Raw genomic sequence first — 12,430 nt, forward strand, 5'->3', positions numbered from 1 at the left:
ACCAAATAAATCAAGTCTTTTGGCTCTTTCTCTTTAGGAGTTGATTTAAGTATTCCCTGTCATGATCCCTCATTGGCAATCATATCTACTAGAGAGTTGGGTGCAGGATGAGAATAAAAACACTCCTGGGAATGGGAACATGATAGTGCTTATCCATGTGCTTAGCTCTAGGGGCCAAAGTCTTTGCCAGTTTTAGAAGAACTTCAATAATAGGGAGGGCTTTCCTCCCTAGTGTGGAAGCCTGGAGAATATCTAAGAGCTTATGTGTGTGTTTTCTTGTACACGCTCACTTTGAATCCCCAAAGATATATTTGTTCTTCTCAGTAGTTCCTGATTTAAAATAATCAGGAACTGGAGAAGGCGCATCCAGAATTATAAAATCATCCGTGAAAAGGAGGAAACTGCTCCAGCCTCTCTCATTATGCCTCACCCATTTCATATATGACCAAAAGAATTTGAATTTACTATTGAGAGAGACATTCCTTTGCATGAGTAAATAAAGGGGAAACTGAGACAGATGCACCTCTCTTTCCACAGGAGAATACCCTAGGAGGGGCTGTCCTATGACAAGACTGACATTTCTTCTCTCTTTAAATGTGAGAGAATAGAAATGACTTATCTTTTAAAATAGATTGTAAACTCTTCAAGGCAGGGACTTTTGCTCTATGTTTGTACAAATGCCTAATACAGGTGACATAATCCTGATTGGGGTCAATGAGTGAAACTGTAATGCAAATAATAAATAGGGCTGTCAATTAATCGCAGTTAACTCGCATGATTAACTCAAAAAAATTAATCACTATTAAAAAAATTGTGATTAATCACAGTTTTAATCACACTGTTAAACAATAGAATACCAATTGAAATGTATTAAATATTTTGGATGTTTTTCTACATTTTCAAATATATTGATTTCAGTTACAATACAGAATACAAAGTGTACACTGCTCACTTTATATTTTTTAACAAATATTTTCACTGTAAAAATGATAAAAGAAATAGTATTTTTCAATTCACCTCATACAAGTACTGTAGTGCAATCTCTTTATCATGAAAGTGCAACTTACAAATGTAGAACTTTTTTTTTGTTACAAAACTATAAAACAATGTAAAACTTTGGAGCATACAAGTCCACTCAGTCCTACTTCTTGGTCAGCCAAGTGCTGGGACAAACAAGTTTGTTTACATTTACGGGAGATAATGCTGCCCACTTCTTATTTACAAGTCACCAGAAAGTGAGAACAGGCATTCGCATGGCACTTTTGTAGCAAGGCATTTATGTGCCAGATATGCTAAACATTCGTATGCCCCTTCATGCTTTGGCCACCATTCCAGAGGACATGCTTCCATGATGATGACGGGTTCTGCTCGATAACTGTCCAAAGCAGTGCAGACTGATGCATGTTCATTTTCATCATCTGAGACAGATGCCACCAGCAGAAGGTCGATTTTCTTTTTTGGTGGTGGTCTATTCTTGTTTAACAGTGTAATTAATCGTGATTAATCACAATTAATTTTTTTAATCGCTTGACTGCCCTAATAATAATTTGTGCCTAATTTCTCATATTGTTAACTCATTTACAAGACACATCAGTCAAAAAGATGTAGAGACTGCAGCCAACCAAATGGGTCTTTCACCACTACGCAGCCCTGAACAACATGGTGATCATGGACCAACATAATCTGCCGCTGAGAGCCTTGCTTACATTAGCATTTCCACTGTTTTCCCCCCCACCTTTGTTAGCAATGGTGGGAAACTCCTGTGACCAGGTGGCTGGGATGGACAACACTGAGAAGGCCACAGTCAGGGCAGACTACAAGAAATATGGCAGACCATCCCCAAAGGTGGTGGCTTATTCTGTAATTTGATTCACCAAGCCAGTAAGAAAAGAGTTTCTGAAGTACCACACTGGTTAACCAGAAGCCAAACACAGTTCCCTTTAGGCATTCCAGTCCTTGGCTATGACCCAGACAACCAAGTCAGTGAGGGGTTATTGAAAACCCATTTCACCGAAGGATCAGTCACCTTATCCTTAGGTCTATATGAATCTCAGATCTTATCCGAATATCACGCTGTCAGCCAATCCTTAGTAAACTAACTAAAGATTTATAAAGAAGAGAGTTATAAATGGTTAATAGATCATGTACATACAAATGACTGCAAGTCCTAATCAGGTTTGTAGTAATGATGGAATAGACTGCTGGCTTGCAAAAGTCTCTCTGGTAACTTCCAAAAGATTGGGAGATCCATAGGCACTGACTTCGCCTCTGCCCCGTGGGTGCTCGACTGCCCCTCCCACGGCCCCACCCCTGTACCACCCTCACTCCGCCCCAATTCCACCACCTTCCCCCAAGTCGCTGCCCCTGCTCTGCTTCTTCTCCACCTCTTCCCCTGAGCGCGCTGCATCCCCACTCCTCGCCCTCCCTCCTGGAAAGTCCTAAGCACTGCCAAACAGCTGTTTGGCAGTGGGCGGGAAGTGCTGGGATGGAGGGGGAGTACCAGGGATGCGGCACGCTCGGGGGGGGGAGGAGGAGGTGAGGCGGGGGCATGGGGAGCTTGGCTGCCGGTGGGTACGGAGCACCTGCTAATTTCCCCCCCCCCCCCCGTGGGTGCTCCAGTCCCGCACCTATGGGAAGGTCCTCAATCCTTAGTTCAAAATACTCCTTTTAGTTGTAAATCCACATTCCAAAGAATTGGAGCAGGAAAGAGGCAAAATGGAGATGTTTCAAGTGTCGTTTATACCTTCTGCCATGTGCAAAGAAAGTTATTGTTCCAAACAAAGCCCACAGCCTCTTTGTATGGAAAGTTACTGGCCCAAGATGGGGTCCAGGGCACTCGAGCATATTACATGTCCTTACATGTTTTGCTGAATCACAAGGAGTGGCCACTGGCTCCTTGCTGTCTGAGGCATCCACAGGAAAGGCCTGCTGGGTGGGATGAGATTCTTCAATGGCCCATTGTGAGAGTGGAGTGTCCTTAATGGGCCATCAACACATAGCTGTCTAGCCCTAATGTAAATCTATTTGGGTGTCAACCAGGAATATAACACATGTATAAGATACAAGCACATAGCTAATATTCATAATTTCAGACACAAAGATGATACATGCATATAAATAGGATAATCATACTTAGCAAATCATAACTTTTCCATTGATACCTTATAGGATATGCTTTGTATAAGATTTATGGAAATTGTGTAAATGGTAACAACAGTGATATAAATGGTCACCTTTTTTATACACAGTATCACAACCCCCAGAAAAAAGGCTATTGTAGATGCAGCCCTAGATACTATTTAAAATTGAAACAGTGTCAATCTAAACTTAAATCATAGAATTGGACTGGAAGGAACCTCAAGAGGTCTTCTAGTCCAGTCCCCTGCAGTCAAGAGAGCATTAAGTATTAGCTAGACCATCCCTGACAGTTGTTTGTCTGACCCGCTCTTAAAAATATCCAGTGATGCAGATTCCACAGCCTCCCTAGACAATTCATTCCAGTGCTTAACCACCCTGATAGGAAGTTTTTCCTAATGTCCAACCTAAACTACCCTTGCTGCAATGTAACCCTATTGCTTCTTGTCCTATTCTTAGAGGATAAGGACAACGATTTTTCTCCCTCCTCCTCCTCCAATCTTTTATGTACTTGAAAACGGTTGTCATGTCCCCTTGCATCCAGTCTTCTCTCCTCCAGACTAAACAAACCCAGTTTTTTTCTATCTTCCCTTCTAGGTCATGTTTTCTAGACCTTTAATCATCTTTGTTGCTCTTCTCTGGACTTTCTCCAATTTATCCACATCTTTCCTGAAATGTGGTTCCCAGAACTGGACACAATGTTCTGGTTGAGACAGACTTAGCATGGAGTAGAGCAGAAGAATGACTTCTCATGTCTTGCTTACAACACTCCTGCTAATACATCCCAGAATGATGTTTGCTTTTTTTTTTTGCAACAGAGTTACACTGTTGACTCATATTTAGCTTGTGATCCACTATAACCCTGAGATCCCTTTTTGCAGTACTCCTTCCTAGGCAGTCATTTTCCATTTTGTGTGCGTGCAACTGATTGTTCCTTCCTAAGTGGAGTACTTTGTAATTTGTCCTTACTGAATTTCATCCAATTTACTTCAAACCATTTCTCCAGTTTGTCTAGATGATTTAGAATTTTAATCCTATCCTCCAAAGCATTTCCCACCCCTCCCAGCTTGGTATCATCCACAAACTTCATAAGTGTACTCTCTATGCCATTATCTAAATCATTAATGAAAATATTAAACAGAACCAGACTCTGTATCCAAATATGCTCTTCCCATTCCTTGTTAGGGTGAACCCCATCTCTGCTTAGCAGTTCTTCTTCTTAAAACAGCATCCCATGGTCGAGGAATCCTCGCAGCCAGGTATTCACCTCCAGGATGCATCTGTCTCTGCCTGGGCCCCTAATTTTGACCAGAAGGGTCGAAGAGAACACCAGTGCCCCTAGGTCCTTCACCCTTACTCCCAGAGCCCTGTAGTCACTTCTGATCTGCTCAGGGTCATACCTCACAGTATCATTAGTGCCGATATAGATTTATAGCATGGGGTAGTAGTCAGAGGGCCAGATGATCCTCAACAATCCCTCTGTAACATCTCAGATACGGGCCCCTGGCAGGCAGCACACCTCCTGGGATGCCATGTCAGGCTAACAGATGGGTGCCTCCGTCCCCCTCAAAAGAGAGTCACCAACCACTACTGTCCTACGTTTCCTCCTGGATCCTCCCAGCCTTGCAGGTACCTGGCTTCTCCTCCTCCACCTTTGGGGGTGATTCCTCCTTGCCAGGACAGCATAACGGTTCTTCATCACTACGGTGGGTGGGTTGGGAGTAGGGGTGGAGCACTGCCTGCTGCGAGAAGTAAGCAGCAGCCAGTGTCCTTTCTGTGACAGAGCCGTAGCCATCTTTCCTGGGGGCATGACAGCAGTCCTCTCTAGTTGGATATCTTCCTCAGCCTTGGACATCTCCATATGAATACGCTCAATTAATTCCTCATGTTCACAGATGCTCCTCAGCCTAGCCATCTCCTCTGTATCTCTCCCACCTGCTCCCTGAGAGATTCCACCAGCAAGCACCTTTCACACTGGATGATCCCCCCAGCCTGGCTTTCTGAGTGGAAATGCAGGCCACAGTCTCTGCAAATACACACCAGGATCTGGGTAGAGGCATCCATGGTTAGGTTCTCTGTCTGGATATCGGTGGAGGAGACAGGAGCAGTGTTGGCACTGGCAATGCGACCTTTCCTAACGATAGTGATGATATTATGACTCTGTCTTACAAACTCCTTCTCAAGCTCCCCTGTTTGCAGTCTCTTGGTCGCTTAGCCTCTGTCCTTCTCTCTTAGGTCAGCCCGCACCCACCCATTAACCACACAGTGAGAGGGTGATAACTGATGATCAAGGATGATCCAGGAAACAAAGGTTCAAACAGTCCCCAGACATACAATCCCAATTGACCCTGTAACTTTAAGATAATCTGAAAGAGAAAGAAAAACACAAAGAGCCCAAACACAAAGAGCCCAAAACCAAACAGCCAAACAAGCTCACTCATCCCAAGATTAGTACTTGCACCTTGTTTGTTCAGCAGGGGGATCTCCTTCTCTCCCTTTCAAACTTCCCTGTTTGCAGTCCCCTGTTTGCTAGCAAAATTGAAAGTGTAGCTAAAAATCCTAGTGTAGACGAGGCTTAAGTCTACAGCCAGACAGCTTGGCACAACAACCATGCCAGTTGAATCACTTTCTTCATCTCAGTTGGGGGACTTAAGTCTGAAGAAAATTAAATGTCAGAACTCTTTGCTTATCTGTGTCTCCATTTTAACTGTATATGGTTGCAGTTAGAGTGGGGCTTTCCCTGCCATCATCACTCAAAACGTACACTGCTGCAATATAGTGCAATGGAGGCCTGAAGTTTTTTTCTTTTCTCTGTCTTTCTGACTGTCAGGGACTTGGTTTTCCCCATAACTGAGTGTATGTGCAGTGTCACTACAGACAGGGGGGAAACTACCCTATTAAACTATAAAAAGGAGCTTGTTAGCCTGAACTATTAAAGTAATCACATGTTCATTTTCATTCCAGAAATATGTATATGTTCGTAGCATTGAGTGGAAGAACCCTACCCCATCTCAGGTCCAAAAGCAATATGCCTCAAGAAGAGATATACAAATTCCACTCACATTAGTGGCAGTGGCGGATTAATGATTTTACCACCCCTAGGCCCAGAAATAATTGCCACCCCCTCCCAGCAGCTCCCTGCCCGCACCCCTGCCCCCGCCCCAGCTCACCTCCGCTCCGCCTCCTCCCCTGAGCGCGCCGCCGGGTCCTGCTTCTCCAGGCTCCCTGCCAGTGCTTGCGCGTGAAACAGCTTCACAAAGGAGGGGGGAAGGGAGGGAATGAGGCGCACTCAGGAGAGGAGGCGGGGCCAGGGCTGGGATTTGGGGAAGGGGACTGTCATAAATATAAAGGGAAGGGTAAACCCCTTCGAAATCCCTCCTGGCCAGGGGAAAGCTCCTCTCACCTGTAAAGGGTTAAGAAGCTAAAGGTAACCTCGCTGGCACCTGACCAAAATGACCAATGAGGAGACAAGATACTTTCAAAAGCTGGGAGGAGGGAGAGAAACAAAGGGTCTGTGTGTCTGTCTATAGTCTGTCTTTGCCGGGGATAGACCAGGAATGGAGTCTTAGAACTTTTAGTAAGTAATCTAGCTACGTATGTGTTAGATTATGATTTCTTTAAATGGCTGAGAAAAGAACTGTGCTGAATAGAATAACTATTTCTGTCTGTGTATCTTTTTTGTAACTTAAGGTTTTGCCTAGAGGGGTTCTCTATGTTTTTGAATCTAATTACCCTGTAAGGTATCTACCATCCTGATTTTACAGGGGGGATTTCTTTACTTCTATTTACTTCTATTTTTCTTAAAAGTCTTCTTGTAAGAAAACTGAATGCTTTTTCATTGTTCTCAGATCCAAGGGTTTGGGTCTGTGGTCACCTATGCAAATTGGTGAGGCTTTTTATCCAACATTTCCCAGGAAAGGGGGGGTGCAAGTGTTGGGAGGATTGTTCATTGTTCTTAAGATCCAAGGGTCTGGGTCTGTAGTCACCTAGGCAAATTAGTGAGGCTTTTTACCAAACTTTGTCTAGGAAGTGGGGTGCAAGGTTTTGGGAAGTATTTTGGGGGGAAAGACGCGTCCAAACAGCTCTTCCCCAGTAACCAGTATTAGTTTGGTGGTGGTAGCGGCCAATCCAAGAACAAAGGGTGGAATATTTTGTACCTTGGGGAAGTTTTGACCTAAGCTGGTAAAGATAAGCTTAGGAGGTTTTTCATGCAGGTCCCCACATCTGTACCCTAGAGTTCAGAGTGGGGGAGGAACCTTGACAGGGACCAATAGGGGCAGGGAGGGGGTGGGGAATGGGGGCGGGGAAGGGGTGGAGTTGGGGCAGGTCCGGGGGCGGAGGGCGTGAACTGGCACCGGGGGAAGCTGCCTCTGGCTGCTATTATAAATTTGCCACCCCTGCAAATTTGCTGCCTTAGGCCTAGGCCTTGTCGGCCTAGGCGTTAATATGTCACTGATTAGTGGTGAGTTTTATCCTTATTCATAACTTTTAATGTTTCTGAATTATTGTTCTGTCTCTGTTTTGTCCATTTTGTTTTCATTACTCCAGTTGGGAAAAGCATCTAACCTGACTTTTTGTGCTAGCATGTGCATCTTACAGTGCAGCAACCTCATTCAGAAGATCTGAATCTTGCCAAGATTCATTTTATCCCCTATATTTCGTAACGAGATTATGCAGTTACTAGGCCAAGTCTATTGTTCCAGTGAGATTTTTCATTTTCACAGTTGTGCTATGCTTGTGATATTACACTGCAGGTGTAGACTGTTATTACAAGACACATGCTGCAAGTCGCTGCATGTAACCACAGGCATGGGGAACAGTAAGTAGACATTAAATCCTGATGCTATTATAGCTTACTCTGCACTTTGGCTATCCAGGCTGCTATAGGTAACACTCAGCCCCCATACAGGAGATACTGTCATTGGCTTCAAGAAAAACACACAAATACTTTGGCAGAACTTTGGGAACTGATCATTAAGTAATTCATAACAAACAACCAGAAACTGGGTAGTATAGCTGGACAATGGGAACCATTTTCTTAAAGTGGCCTGCGGCAGCAAATACACACGTGTTTTATCTTGTGTTAACAGAGACCACAACTGACACTGCCAAGAAATTATCACCCTTCTTACTGAGTAAAGGTGTGTACCTCAACAGATGACAAAAGGGCTCTGAAATCACTAAGCCAGGATGTATTTGTAAAGTGCAGTTGCACATTGTACACCAGAGCAATTCCAGGAACAGCAGTGGGCTGTGTACAATTACATTTTGATTCACAAAAGAGCTGGCTCTTACATGCTGCCTTTGCCTTCACCTTCGCTAACAGTTCACATTTGTAATACTTGTAGATTCTGCCTCATGGAATGTTTGATTTCTGTAACTTGAGTTCATGTTTGCAAAGTCACACAGATGTAATCAGAAGCACAAATCAAAAGGTTCGGCAATACCGATTCCAGCATTTGCCTCTCCCCTTATCAGCACTTACTGCTCTGTGTGGCTGAGTAGGTACTCCCTCCTAGCCAAGATTTCACCTGTAACTTGAGCTGCAAGGAAGAATGCAGAGGGTTACTTGTCAAATGAGCAAATAGTTGGAAGCATTGAGATGGAGGAGCCTAGAGTAGCTGACCAGGCAGATGGAGTAAACATCTTCATGAGAAAGCTGAAGTAACTTATTCTTTTCCCCTTTGTCCCTTCCTCTGAGAGCAAGGCAACAGGAGAGGAACTGTGCAAAATACACGACTTGTCTTGGTCTGCTCGTGGGATGGTGCACCTACATGCCACCCCTTACTCAGGGCAGATGTCCAAATTACAGACTAGCTCAGAGTGAACAACAAAAGCAAACTTTTTTTTTCCTGGCTAGGATAGTCATTATCATCTTCACCTTGCATGAGAAAGCAGGACCATGGAAACACACAGCTTATTTTATATGAAAAGCAAAATTTTGTTTAACGTAGTCTTGCAGAATTTTATTTGCCTTTACATGGAATAATTTTTTTCACAGGTGAGTGAAAATATGGGTGCACCAGTAAATATTGTGCCAAGGCTGGTAGATATTCATGACTATTTTGGAAGGTTGGGTCAGCTGAAGAGTCATAAAACAAGACAAGATTTGGGAAAGAAACAGTAAGACAAGAAGTAAACACAGTTTGTATGTTTGAATTGGAAAGAAACAAACTTGAAAAAAAATGCAAAACAAAGTTAATAGATTCTCCCCCCCAGGTTTAAAACACTTCCATTAAAAAGGACAATTTTTGTGTTGTATCTCTCAGGAAAGTTGGCTGTAAGACCGAATGGACTAAGAAAGAAGTGCAAAATACAAATAAGACCTGCACAAAAGCTTGCTTTTGGTATCTCAAAATATTACTGCTGAAATGCTGACAATGCAATTCAAAATGCCAAAATTCACCAAAGTTCAGATTTTAAAACTCTCTTGAAGAGCAAAAATCAGTTTCTCCTGTAAAAAGTATGGCTTGAGTACTGTGAATACACTCTGAATTCCAAGAGCATTAGCTGCAGATAGAACATATAAAGGCTCATTCTTGTCTCCTGTGAAATTTGTAACTTCCTCCCTCCATAAAACACCACCACTGAATCTGGTCAACTGCACCTGAGCCTGCAATAGCAAATTATTTGGTTTATTCATTCTGGTTCCATAATGCCTTCTTCATGAATACCTAGCAACTACTAAATAGTAATCTGTCTTTCCTTAACTCTTGTGTATCTTGTCTATACTAGGAAATGGCACTGTTTCAACAGCTGGGACTCAGCAATCAGATTAGCTGATTGCTGGCCATGGTTTAGATTTGGTCAGTACCAGTTGAGCTAACTCAGTTGTTAAAATAGTGTTATTTCCTACCGCAGAAAAGAGAGTAGTCTCAGAGTGAAGGAATGGGTGGATAAATCTGAAGTATTTGCAGACTGCACAGTTCAAAAGCATGATCAGATTGCTAGGAGAAGAACAACACTCAGACTAAGAAAACATAACACTGCCATGTTGATCGTTATTGTGAATTTTTACACCCATCATTGGGGGATACTATGGAGTTAAACTATAAGCCTTATTCTAAACTATTCTGTATTTTTTTAGTAAATCACTCTAGGTTTATTAAAATTATTTATTAATTTAAATTATATTTGAAACTTCACTTTCGCTCCTATCTCTCCCCAATATGTCAGCGAAGCACAAACAATTATAATTTGCTTTATCAGTTACTCAGTCATTAATCATTGGAATTAAATACCTTTCAGTGATTTTGATATCACATAAAATAATGCTGATGAAATTAAAGATACCAAAAAAAACAATAAGGACATTGTACCAGAAGTAAAGCCAGCTCTGTGCAAGAGGGCCTTGCTCTGAGAAGGAACACTGGGAATTGAACTCTACCAACAACACTGCAAGAAGGAATTTTATCATCACACTCCAAAGAAAAAGCAAACACTTTCATTTACCAAATCATATTTATAGCAGAGGTGTTAGTCACACTGTTCTTATGCATATAGGAATATCTATTTGTACATCTGCAGACCAGACAGTTTGACTGTGCATTGTGTTTTTTCTCATCCTCATAAATTGAAAGGAGTCTCTGAAAGCCATAGACCAGTGGCTCTCAACCTTTCCAGACTACTGTACCCCTCTCAGGAGTCTCATTTATCTTGTGTACTCCCAAGTTTCACCTCACTTAAAAACTACTTGTCTAAAAAATCAGACATAAAAATACAAAAGAATCACAGCACACTATTACTGAAAAATTGCTTATGTTCTCATTTTTACCATATAATTATAAAATAAATAAATTGGAATATAAATATTGTACTTCCATTTCAGTGTATACAGAAGTATAAACAAGTCATGGTCTGTATGAAATTTTAGTTTGCACTGACTTTGCTAGTGCTTTTTATTAGGCTGTCAAGTGATTAAAAAATTAATTGCGATTAATCGCTTGCTTAAAAAAATTAATTGCAATTAATCATGGGATTAATCACACTGTTAAACAATAATAGAATACCATTTATTTAAATATTTTTGGATGTTTTCTACAATTTCAAATATATTGATTTCAAATACAACACAATAAAAAGTGTACAGTGCTCACTTTATATTTCTTTTTGATTACAAGTATTTGCACTGTAAAAAACAAAAGAAATAGTATTTTTCGATTCATCTAATACAAGTACTGTAGTGCAATCTCTTTGTCACAAAAGTTGAACTTACAAATGTAGAATTATGTACAAAAAAACTACATTCGAAAGTAAAACAATGTAAAATTTTAGAGCTTACAAGTCCACTTAGTCCTGCTTCTTATTCAGCCAATCACTAAGACAAACAAGTTTGTTTACATTTGCAGGAGATAATATTGTCCACTTCTTGTTTACGTTACCTGAAAGTGAGAACAGGTGTTCGCATGGCACTGCTGTAGCTGGCGTCGCAAGATATTTACATGCCAGATGCGCTAAAGATTTATATGTCCCTTCTTACTTCAACCACCATTCCAGGTCATAGAATCATAGAATATCAGGGTTGGAAAGGAGCTCACAAGGTCATCTAGTCCAACCCCCTGCTCAAAGCAGGACCGATCCCCAATTAAATCATCCCAGCCAGGGCTTTGTCAAGCCTGACCTTAAAAACTTCTAAGGAAGGAGATTCTACCACCTCCCTAGGTAACGCATTCCAGTGTTTCACCACCCTCCTAGTGAAAAAGTTTTTCCTAATATCCAACCTAAACCTCCCCCACTGCAACTTGAGACCATTACTCCTTGTTCGGTCATCTGCTATAACTGAGAACAGTCTAGAGCCATCCTCTTTGGAACCCCCTTTCAGGTAGTTGAAAGCAGCTATCAAATCCCCCCCTTATTCTTCCCTTCCGTAGACTAAACATCCCCAGTTCCCTCAGCCTCTCCTCATAAGTCATGTGTTCCAGTCCCCTAATCATTTTTGTTGCCCTCCGCTGGACTCTTTCCAATTTTTCCACATCCTTCTTGTAGTGTGGGGCCCAAAACTGGACACAGTACTCCAGATGAGGCCTCACCAGTGTTGAATAGAGGGGAACGATCACGTCCCTCGATCTGCTGGCAATGCCCCTACGTATACATCCCAAAATGCCATTGGCTTTCTTGGCAACAAGGGCACACTGTTGACTCGTATCCAGCTTCTCGTCCACTGTAACCCCTAGGTCCTTTTCTGCAGAACTGCTGCCGAGCCATTTGGTCCCTAGTCTGTAGCAGTGCATTGGATTCTTCTGTCCTAAGTGCAGGACTTTGCACTTGTTCTTGTTGAACTTCATCAGATTTCTTT

The sequence above is a fragment of the Eretmochelys imbricata genome, chromosome 1 (genome assembly GCF_965152235.1).
Source record: "Eretmochelys imbricata isolate rEreImb1 chromosome 1, rEreImb1.hap1, whole genome shotgun sequence".
NCBI classification, from domain to species: domain Eukaryota; kingdom Metazoa; phylum Chordata; order Testudines; family Cheloniidae; genus Eretmochelys; species Eretmochelys imbricata.